The sequence below is a fragment of the Mixophyes fleayi genome, chromosome 12, assembly GCF_038048845.1.
Source record: "Mixophyes fleayi isolate aMixFle1 chromosome 12, aMixFle1.hap1, whole genome shotgun sequence".
Classification (NCBI taxonomy): domain Eukaryota; kingdom Metazoa; phylum Chordata; class Amphibia; order Anura; family Limnodynastidae; genus Mixophyes; species Mixophyes fleayi.
Genome location: NC_134413.1, coordinates 16,751,909 through 16,764,293, shown reverse-complemented (window position 1 = coordinate 16,764,293; position 12,385 = coordinate 16,751,909).

The window sequence follows — 12,385 nt, the reverse complement described above, 5'->3', positions numbered from 1 at the left end:
ATTAGGTATCCACACTAAGTTCAGTATCAATATGGTGACTCTGGGGGAGCTCAGAGCCACCAGGTTGTTCTAAGGAGGGGTGAACTGGCCCAGGTTGGAAACAGAGCAGGTCAGAGCCCCCGTGCTGATCAGTAGTGGGATTGTACCTGTGAGTAGCCAGTGTAGAGCAGCCTGGACAACACAGCGAGACACAGTCTTTTATTATGTAATTTCTTTTTGATGATATTTCACCAGAGAGGCAATTACTATTTATTATACCACAGTCTTTTAGCACAATTGTTTTTTATTATTATAATACTATAAGTAATCTAGAAGTATAAGGTATCATGTATTTATTTTCTTTTCTAGCCAGTGTAGAGCAGCTTGAACAGTATAATGAGTTTGAAAAAGGGTCTGGGCTCATTGTAGAAATGCTGTTTTGTGTCATATGCTTGTTTTACATAGTATTCACTCTTATTGCTAAGGATTGCACTAGCTCTAAATAAGACATTACCTAAAGTATTGTGAATGATGTATTTATATGAATCTCCAATAGATGGCAGTGATAAGCTGTGTCTCACAGTGATGACATCACAATGAGAAATTCTTGTATTACAGAGCAGCCTAAATTTCTTGCCGGGCACTGTGGTGTGTGTCTGTAATCCCAGCAGCATGGGAGGTTGAGGCTGTTGGATTGTTTGAGTCCAGGAGTTCTGGTCCCCACTGAGCTATGCTGTTTAGGTATCCACACTAAGTTCAGTATCAATATGGTGATACTGGGGGAGCTCAGAACCACCAGGTTATCCTAAAGAGGGGTGAACCGGCCCAGGTTGGAAATAGAGCAGGTCAGAGCCCCAGTGCTGATCAGTAGTGGGATTGTACCTGTGAGTAGCCAGTGTAGAGCAGCCTGGACAACACAGCAAGACACAGTGTTTTATTATGTAATTTCTTTTTGATGATATTTCACCAGAGAGGCAATTACTATTTATTACACCACAGTCTTTTAGCGCAATTCTTTTTTATTATTACTATAATACTAAAAGTAATCTAGAAGTATAAGGTATTATGTAATTATTTTCTTTTCTAGCCAGTGTAGAGCAGCTTGAACAGTATAATGAGTTTGAAAAAGGGTCTGGGCTCATTGTAGAAATGCTGTTTTGTGTCATATGCTTGTTTTACAGAGTATTCACTCTTATTGCTAAGGATTGCACCAGCTCTAAATAAGACATTACCTAAAGTATTGTGAATGATGTATTTATATGAATCTCCAGTAGATGGCAGTGATAAGCTGTGTCTCACAGTGATGACATCACAATGAGAAATTCTTGTATTACAGAGCAGCCTAAATTTCTTGCTGAGCACTGTGGTGTGTGTCTGTAATCCCAACTCCATGGGAGGCTGAGGCTGTTGGATTGCTTGAGTCCAGGAGTTCTGGTCCCCACTGAGCTATGCTGTTTAGGTATCCACACTAAGTTCAGTATCAATATGGTGATACTGGGGGAGCTCAGAACCACCAGGTTATCCTAAAGAGGGGTGAACTGGCCCAGGTTGGAAATAGAGCAGGTCAGAGCCCCCGTGCTGATCAGTAGTGGGATTGTACCTGTGAGTAGCCAGTGTAGAGCAGCCTGGACAACACAGCAAGACACAGTGTTTTATTATGTAATTTCTTTTTGATGATATTTCACCAGAGAGGCAATTACTATTTATTACACCACAGTCTTTTAGCGCAATTCTTTTTTATTATTACTATAATACTAAAAGTAATCTAGAAGTATAAGGTATTATGTAATTATTTTCTTTTCTAGCCAGTGTAGAGCAGCTTGAACAGTATAATGAGTTTGAAAAAGGGTCTGGGCTCATTGTAGAAATGCTGTTTTGTGTCATATGCTTGTTTTACAGAGTATTCACTCTTATTGCTAAGGATTGCACCAGCTCTAAATAAGACATTACCTAAAGTATTGTGAATGATGTATTTATATGAATCTCCAGTAGATGGCAGTGATAAGCTGTGTCTCACAGTGATGACATCACAATGAGAAATTCTTGTATTACAGAGCAGCCTAAATTTCTTGCTGAGTACTGTGGTGTGTGTCTGTAATCCCAGCTCCATGGGAGGCTGAGGCTGTTGGATTGCTTGAGTCCAGGAGTTCTGGTCCCCACTGAGCTATGCTGATTAGGTATCCACACTAAGTTCAGTATCAATATGGTGACTCTGGGGGAGCTCAGAGCCACCAGGTTGTTCTAAGGAGGGGTGAACCGGCCCAGGTTGGAAACAGAGCAGGTCAGAGCCCCCGTGCTGATCAGTAGTGGGATTGTACCTGTGAGTAGCCAGTGTAGAGCAGCCTGGACAACACAGCGAGACACAGTCTTTTATTATGTAATTTCTTTTTGATGATATTTCACCAGAGAGGCAATTACTATTTATTATACCACAGTCTTTTAGCACAATTGTTTTTTATTATTATAATACTATAAGTAATCTAGAAGTATAAGGTATCATGTATTTATTTTCTTTTCTAGCCAGTGTAGAGCAGCTTGAACAGTATAATGAGTTTGAAAAAGGGTCTGGGCTCATTGTAGAAATGCTGTTTTGTGTCATATGCTTGTTTTACATAGTATTCACTCTTATTGCTAAGGATTGCACTAGCTCTAAATAAGACATTACCTAAAGTATTGTGAATGATGTATTTATATGAATCTCCAATAGATGGCAGTGATAAGCTGTGTCTCACAGTGATGACATCACAATGCGAAATTCTTGTATTACAGAGCAGCCTAAATTTCTTGCCGGGCACTGTGGTGTGTGTCTGTAATCCCAGCAGCATGGGAGGTTGAGGCTGTTGGATTGTTTGAGTCCAGGAGTTCTGGTCCCCACTGAGCTATGCTGTTTAGGTATCCACACTAAGTTCAGTATCAATATGGTGATACTGGGGGAGCTCAGAACCACCAGGTTATCCTAAAGAGGGGTGAACTGGCCCAGGTTGGAAATAGAGCAGGTCAGAGCCCCCGTGCTGATCAGTAGTGGGATTGTACCTGTGAGTAGCCAGTGTAGAGCAGCCTGGACAACACAGCAAGACACAGTGTTTTATTATGTAATTTCTTTTTGATGATATTTCACCAGAGAGGCAATTACTATTTATTACACCACAGTCTTTTAGCGCAATTCTTTTTTATTATTACTATAATACTAAAAGTAATCTAGAAGTATAAGGTATTATGTAATTATTTTCTTTTCTAGCCAGTGTAGAGCAGCTTGAACAGTATAATGAGTTTGAAAAAGGGTCTGGGCTCATTGTAGAAATGCTGTTTTGTGTCATATGCTTGTTTTACAGAGTATTCACTCTTATTGCTAAGGATTGCACCAGCTCTAAATAAGACATTACCTAAAGTATTGTGAATGATGTATTTATATGAATCTCCAGTAGATGGCAGTGATAAGCTGTGTCTCACAGTGATGACATCACAATGAGAAATTCTTGTATTACAGAGCAGCCTAAATTTCTTGCTGAGTACTGTGGTGTGTGTCTGTAATCCCAGCTCCATGGGAGGCTGAGGCTGTTGGATTGCTTGAGTCCAGGAGTTCTGGTCCCCACTGAGCTATGCTGATTAGGTATCCACACTAAGTTCAGTATCAATATGGTGACTCTGGGGGAGCTCAGAGCCACCAGGTTGTTCTAAGGAGGGGTGAACCGGCCCAGGTTGGAAACAGAGCAGGTCAGAGCCCCCGTGCTGATCAGTAGTGGGATTGTACCTGTGAGTAGCCAGTGTAGAGCAGCCTGGACAACACAGCGAGACACAGTCTTTTATTATGTAATTTCTTTTTGATGATATTTCACCAGAGAGGCAATTACTATTTATTATACCACAGTCTTTTAGCACAATTGTTTTTTATTATTATAATACTATAAGTAATCTAGAAGTATAAGGTATCATGTATTTATTTTCTTTTCTAGCCAGTGTAGAGCAGCTTGAACAGTATAATGAGTTTGAAAAAGGGTCTGGGCTCATTGTAGAAATGCTGTTTTGTGTCATATGCTTGTTTTACATAGTATTCACTCTTATTGCTAAGGATTGCACTAGCTCTAAATAAGACATTACCTAAAGTATTGTGAATGATGTATTTATATGAATCTCCAATAGATGGCAGTGATAAGCTGTGTCTCACAGTGATGACATCACAATGCGAAATTCTTGTATTACAGAGCAGCCTAAATTTCTTGCCGGGCACTGTGGTGTGTGTCTGTAATCCCAGCAGCATGGGAGGTTGAGGCTGTTGGATTGTTTGAGTCCAGGAGTTCTGGTCCCCACTGAGCTATGCTGTTTAGGTATCCACACTAAGTTCAGTATCAATATGGTGATACTGGGGGAGCTCAGAACCACCAGGTTATCCTAAAGAGGGGTGAACTGGCCCAGGTTGGAAATAGAGCAGGTCAGAGCCCCCGTGCTGATCAGTAGTGGGATTGTACCTGTGAGTAGCCAGTGTAGAGCAGCCTGGACAACACAGCAAGACACAGTGTTTTATTATGTAATTTCTTTTTGATGATATTTCACCAGAGAGGCAATTACTATTTATTACACCACAGTCTTTTAGCGCAATTCTTTTTTATTATTACTATAATACTAAAAGTAATCTAGAAGTATAAGGTATTATGTAATTATTTTCTTTTCTAGCCAGTGTAGAGCAGCTTGAACAGTATAATGAGTTTGAAAAAGGGTCTGGGCTCATTGTAGAAATGCTGTTTTGTGTCATATGCTTGTTTTACAGAGTATTCACTCTTATTGCTAAGGATTGCACCAGCTCTAAATAAGACATTACCTAAAGTATTGTGAATGATGTATTTATATGAATCTCCAGTAGATGGCAGTGATAAGCTGTGTCTCACAGTGATGACATCACAATGAGAAATTCTTGTATTACAGAGCAGCCTAAATTTCTTGCTGAGCACTGTGGTGTGTGTCTGTAATCCCAGCTCCATGGGAGGCTGAGGCTGTTGGATTGCTTGAGTCCAGGAGTTCTGGTCCCCACTGAGCTATGCTGATTAGGTATCCACACTAAGTTCAGTATCAATATGGTGACTCTGGGGGAGCTCAGAGCCACCAGGTTGTTCTAAGGAGGGGTGAACCAGCCCAGGTTGGAAACAGAGCAGGTCAGAGCCCCCGTGCTGATCAGTAGTGGGATTGTACCTGTGAGTAGCCAGTGTAGAGCAGCCTGGACAACACAGCGAGACACAGTCTTTTATTATGTAATTTCTTTTTGATGATATTTCACCAGAGAGGCAATTACTATTTATTATACCACAGTCTTTTAGCACAATTGTTTTTTATTATTATAATACTATAAGTAATCTAGAAGTATAAGGTATCATGTATTTATTTTCTTTTCTAGCCAGTGTAGAGCAGCTTGAACAGTATAATGAGTTTGAAAAAGGGTCTGGGCTCATTGTAGAAATGCTGTTTTGTGTCATATGCTTGTTTTACATAGTATTCACTCTTATTGCTAAGGATTGCACTAGCTCTAAATAAGACATTACCTAAAGTATTGTGAATGATGTATTTATATGAATCTCCAATAGATGGCAGTGATAAGCTGTGTCTCACAGTGATGACATCACAATGCGAAATTCTTGTATTACAGAGCAGCCTAAATTTCTTGCCGGGCACTGTGGTGTGTGTCTGTAATCCCAGCTCCATGGGAGGTTGAGGCTGTTGGATTGTTTGAGTCCAGGAGTTCTGGTCCCCACTGAGCTATGCTGTTTAGGTATCCACACTAAGTTCAGTATCAATATGGTGATACTGGGGGAGCTCAGAACCACCAGGTTATCCTAAGGAGGGGTGAACCGGCCCAGGTTGGAAATAGAGCAGGTCAGAGCCCCCGTGCTGATCAGTAGTGGGATTGTACCTGTGAGTAGCCAGTGTAGAGCAGCCTGGACAACACAGCGAGACACAGTCTTTTATTATGTAATTTCTTTTTGATGATATTTCACCAGAGGCAATTACTATTTATTACACCACAGTCTTTTAGCGCAATTCTTTTTTATTATTATAATACCAAAAGTAATCTAGATGTATAAGGTATCATGTATTTATTTTATTTTCTAGCCAGTGTAGAGCAGCTTGAACAGCATAATGAGTTTGAAAAAGGGTCTGGGCTCATTGTAGAAATGCTGTTTTGTGTCATATGCTTGTTTTACAGAGTATTCACTCTTATTGCTAAGGATTGCACCAGCTCTAAATAAGACATTACCTAAAGTATTGTGAATGATGTATTTATATGAATCTCCAGTAGATGGCAGTGATAAGCTGTGTCTCACAGTGATGACATCACAATGAGAAATTCTTGTATTACAGAGCAGCCTAAATTTCTTGCCGGGCACTGTGGTGTGTGTCTGTAATCCCAGCTCCATGGGAGGTTGAGGCTGTTGGATTGCTTGAGTCCAGGAGTTCTGGTCCCCACTGAGCTATGCTGATTAGGTATCCACACTAAGTTCAGTATCAATATGGTGACACTGGGGGAGCTCAGAACCACCAGGTTATCCTAAGGAATGGTGAACCGGCCCAGGTTGGAAACAGAGCAGGTCAGAGTCCCCATGCTGATCAGTAGTGGGATTGTACCTTTGAGTAGCCAGTGTAGAGCAGCCTGGACAACACAGCAAGACACAGTCTTTTATTATGTAATTTCTTTTTGATGATATTTCACCAGAGAGGCAATTACTATTTATTACACCACAGTCGTTTAGCGCAATTGTTTTTTATTATTATAATACCAAAAGTAATCTAGAAGTATAAAGTATCATGTATTTATTTTCTTTTCTAGCCAGTGTAGAGCAGCTTGAACAGCATAATGAGTTTGAAAAAGGGTCTGGGCTCATTGTAGAAATGCTGTTTTGTGTCATATGCTTGTTTTACAGAGTATTCACTCTTATTGCTAAGGATTGCACCAGCTCTAAATAAGACATTACCTAAAGTATTGTGAATGATGTATTTATATGAATCTCCAGTAGATGGCAGTGATAAGCTGTGTCTCACAGTGATGACATCACAATGAGAAATTCTTGTATTACAGAGCAGCCTAAATTTCTTGCTGGGCACTGTGGTGTGTGTCTGTAATCCCAGCTCCATGGGAGGCTGAGGCTGTTGGATTGCTTGAGTCCAGGAGTTCTGGTCCCCACTAAGCTATGCTGATTAGGTATCCACACTAAGTTCAGTATCAATATGGTGACTCTGGGGGAGCTCAGAGCCACCAGGTTGTCCTAAGGAGGGGTGAACCGGCCCAGATTGGAAACAGAGCAGGTCAGAGCCCCCGTGCTGATCAGTAGTGGGATTGTACCTGTGAGTAGCCAGTGTAGAGCAGCCTGGACAACACAGTGAGACACAGTCTTTTATTATGTAATTTCTTTTTGATGATATTTCACCAGAGGCAATTACTATTTATTACACCACAGTCTTTTAGCGCAATTCTTTTTTATTATTATAATACCAAAAGTAATCTAGATGTATAAGGTATCATGTATTTATTTTATTTTCTAGCCAGTGTAGAGCAGCTTGAACAGCATAATGAGTTTGAAAAAGGGTCTGGGCTCATTGTAGAAATGCTGTTTTGTGTCATATGCTTGTTTTACAGAGTATTCACTCTTATTGCTAAGGATTGCACCAGCTCTAAATAAGACATTACCTAAAGTATTGTGAATGATGTATTTATATGAATCTCCAGTAGATGGCAGTGATAAGCTGTGTCTCACAGTGATGACATCACAATGAGAAATTCTTGTATTACAGAGCAGCCCAAATTTCTTGCCGGGCACTGTGGTGTGTGTCTGTAATCCCAGCTCCATGGGAGGTTGAGGCTGTTGGATTGATTGAGTCCAGAAGTTCTGGTCCCCACTGAGCTATGCTGATTAGGTATCCACGCTAAGTTTAGTATCAATATGGTGACTCTGGCGGAGCTCAGAGCCACCAGGTTGTCCTAAGGAGAGGTGAACTGGCCCAGGTTGGAAACAGAGCAGGTCAGAGCCCCCATGCTGATCAGTAGTGGGATTGTACCTGTGAGTAGCCAGTGTAGAGCAGCCTGGACATCACAGTCTTTTATTATGTAATTTATTTTTGATGATATTTCACCAGAGAGGCAATTACTATTTATTACACCACAGTCTTTTAGCGCAATTGTTTTTTATTATTATAATACTAAATGTAATCTAGAAGTATAAGGTATCATGTATTTATTTTCTTTTCTAGCCAGTGTAGAGCAGCTTGAACAGCATAATGAGTTTGAAAAAGGGTCTGGGCTCATTGTAGAAATGCTGTTTTGTGTCATATGCTTGTTTTACAGAGTATTCACTCTTATTGCTAAGGATTGCACCAGCTCTAAATAAGACATTACCTAAAGTATTGTAAATGATGTATTTATATGAATCTCCAGTAGATGGCAGTGATAAGCTGTGTCTCACAGTGATTACATCACAATGAGAAATTCTTGTATTACAGAGCAGCCTGTATCTCTTGCCCGGCACTGTGTTGTGTGTCTGTAATCCCAGCTCCATGGGAGGCTGAGGCTGTTGGATTGCTTGAGTCCAGGAGTTCTGGGCCCCACTGAGTTATACTGATTAGGTATCCACACTAAGTTCAGTATCAATATGGTGACTCTGGGGGAGCTCAGAGCCACCAGGTTGGCCTAAGGAGGGGTGAACCGGCCCAGGTTGGAAACAGAGCAGGTCAGAGCCCCTGTGCTGATCAGTAGTGGGATTGTACCTGTGAGTAGCCAGTGTAGAGCAGCCTGGACAACACAGCGAGACACAGTCTTTTACAATCATGGCGTTGATTGTAACGGAAGTGAATATTTTCTCCTTATGATGGGGCAACTGGCCAATCATCTGGGAAAATGCAGGACAGCTGATTCATCGTGCAAAAATTAAGTATCAGGTGTGTGATGTCAGTGTGACCTGTGTATATTGATCAGTGTGTGATGTCAGTGTGACTGGTGTATTGTGTTGGAGAGGGGCCCTGTAGCTGCTGTGCCCAAAAAGAGGGCAAAGAATGAAGAGACTGCTTGCTACTCATCCGTCCGACGTTCCAGCGGTGAATATTGCCATTCTTCCCCGATAGGTTCCGCTGGCAGCGGGCAGGTGAACTAATCAGGGCTACTTCCCGCTTCTGGCTAATCAGTGGTCGGACAGGCGAGCCAATCGTGGCTCGCCTCCAGCCATTTGAACTTTGGGCACCGTGGCTCGTGGCAACAGCCAATAATGTCAGCACGCCGGCAGCTATATACGTCATTGGAAACCGCCATCTCCAGTGGAGTTCGCTGGCAGAGAAGTAAGGACGTAGGGGGACGTCCAACTCGGGGGATACTGGCGGAAGTGGCAGGGAGCCCTTGTGAGGGCTTGGAGCTACCCTGCCACGCGAAGACGGCGCAGCAAGCGAGATCACCGACGGAGAGCCCTTGTAAGGGCTACGAGCACTCCCGCCAAGAATTCAGCGGAGGCACAAGCGCCGATGCAGAGAAGAGGCGCAGCCAGCTGGAGGGTCTGGCAGACCCGAAGACGGCGAGGCAAGTGGAGTTTCCTGCGCGGAGCAGGTGAGTATAAAAGATACTCTGGTTGGGCACATTTCAGGCATTAGGCCTGTGGGACAGATAGGGGGCACAAGGCCGGCCACAGATAGGACTAGGTAGGGCCTTTTTGGGCACAAGGCCCCTTAGTTAGAGTAGTGGGGCACAAGGCCCCATAGTTAGAGAAGGGGGGGCACAAGGCCCAAAAGGAAGCTGCATTAGGGCTCAAGGCCCTTGAAGGGTAGCAGGGCGCAAGGTCCTTGAGTGGTAGCAGGGCCCAAGGCCCTTGAATGGTAGCAGAGCGCAAGGCCCTTGGTGCAAGCAGGGCATGAGGACCTTAGGCTAGTCTGGGCGTTAGGTCCTGGTGAGGAAAGTCAGCAGGCCCTTGGGAGCATAGCAGGGCGCACTGCCCTTCAGTATAGAGAGGAGCAGGCCTCTAAGTGAGTGGGACGCTCAGTCTCTGGGTAGTGTAGGGGACACTTGGTCCCTTGATAGTTAAGTCACTGAGAGTGACTTACAAAGCCCCTTTATCCGTCCGGAAGGGCACCTAAAGTCCTGAGCCCCAGGACAAGGAAGGGATTGTTCTGTGTGGCTTGGTCTCCCTTTTTTTTCAGGCATTGGCTGTCAAAAAGGGCTTCGGAAGACGCCTGCAAGAGAGAACCCCTGGAGCAACAGGGATAGAGGGAGTCGCCATCGTAGACCGACTTCCGTGAGTATAGCCCGGCGAGGGTTGTTCCTGTGGTGCACTCACCTTGTGGAGCTGCTTTCCGTGTTTTCCCCTTTCCCTTACAGGAAAACGAGTGCCCGGCACATGAAAGCAGGATCCCTTTTTCCTTGTTGGCGTTTCGGGCGTTTGGACATCCCCTCCCCCCCACCTTTTCACACTGTGATTAGTGTGTATCAGGTGTGTGAAGTCAGTGTGACCTGTGTATAGTGATCAGTATGTATTAGATGTGGCAAAAAAGAGAATTATTCTCTATCAGACCTTGTGGAAGGTGAGCACATTGCTTAGTAGAATGAGCCTGCAGCATATTATTAATGCAGATGCAAATTACTCCTTCCCTTGATGGGCTTCGGGTAGATTTATCAAAGCTTCTAGAAAGGAAAAGTGGAGGTGTTGCCCATAGCAACCAATCAGATTCTAGCTATCATTTATCTAGTACATTCTAAAAAATAATAGCTAGAATCTGATTGGTTGCTATGGCGAGCACCTCCACTATTAATTTTTAGAAGGTTCATTTGCAATGATTGTGTGACGTTTAGGTGATTGACCCTATGTACATAAAGATGTGGCATGAGGAAATGTTCATTTTAAATAACATTTAACCTGGCTTCAGGCATGTAGTTTACTTTTTAGCTAATGTGTCACCATGAGTTTATATGCTGAAGTCCAAGAAAAATAAAGGGGACTCCACAAATGGTGAAAATCAATAACAATCCTGATAAACATCTTTTTGCAAAGTATTATTATGTCTGCAGCTCAAATCTAACCATATGTTAAAGTTGTTTATAACCTATTTACTTGTGAGCTATAGATTTTAGCCAATAGGTATCAAGCGAGTTTGAAAATTCAGTAGCATATACTCTCACAGGCTGCCATGACTAGTTTTAGATTGTTACTGTGTTGAAACTATATAGCTGTACTATAAAGCTGATATTGTTGTTATTCAGTCATAAGGCTGCCATAAAATAAATGAATTTAAAGGATGGTAAATTATTGTATAATCAATTGTATAATCAACTGTAGAATATGAAATAAATACGAGGGTCTGATCCACGCCCCTTGCTGCACATTGCCTATGGTAGGGTATTGCGCCTCTTCAGGCGTAAGGAGTTTTTAGTGTCAAAAGGTCGCAAATGACCAAATTGCATACCTTCACTTTCTGAGTGTGTGCTGTGCGAAAATCGCTGGGCAAACGGGCGTACGTCTACGCTGAATCAGACCAAGAGTAAACATCTCCTTTAATTTACTGTTGTCCATATTCAATAAACTTGTAACAACAACAACTTATTGTGATCAATGTAGGCCATTACTGTATAATTAACACACTATACGGATGCTGCCCACTTAGTCTGATAATAATTACTGGTACTGCTTATAAAGGACAATCCAGTATTTTTTCAGTGATCACAACACAATTAAGATAAAATTTCGGATCACTGTGAATGTATAGGAACCAATGGCTAAAAATTGGTTGACTCAATCATCAATTGTCTGGTCTTTCTTCATAAACCACTTCAGTACTATGGAGAATAATCACTTATAAGTTATACAAAATGAAGTGATATTTTTGGAGGGAATATTACCCAAATATAAAGATATACATAGGTGGTATCCAATAATAACAATAAACTTGCAATTAAATAAATGGTGATATTTTATTGTTTATACAATTTAATACACACAGTGAGGCCACCTTTTAATACAGCATTTACTTTAATTTGCACTTTTCACATTTTTTTGGGTTTTTAACATTTCGCTGCAAATAAATTGTTGTAGTGAGAATCCTTTTTAATGAGTGTAATAAAGTAATGAATTTTATATATTATTGAAGATATATTATCTATTTACTGAGTGCCCCTTATAGAACATTTCTTTACCTTTTTTTTTTGGTCCTAAAATATATAATTTCTAATGTTCTGGGTGCCCCACCCGATGATTTATATAACAATAAAGCAATAGAAAATATACAATCGGGAAGGTGATTACCTAGTGCGGTCATTTCTTTTGGGTTGGCATCAATGTAGGCCATTGTCATCAAACAAAGTTTTGGTCAAAGTTCAGGAACAAAATCTCCATACTAATGCTGTAACAGGTGCCCAATTGTCTCCAACTTCTCAAATCTGGATTAGGTAATACTG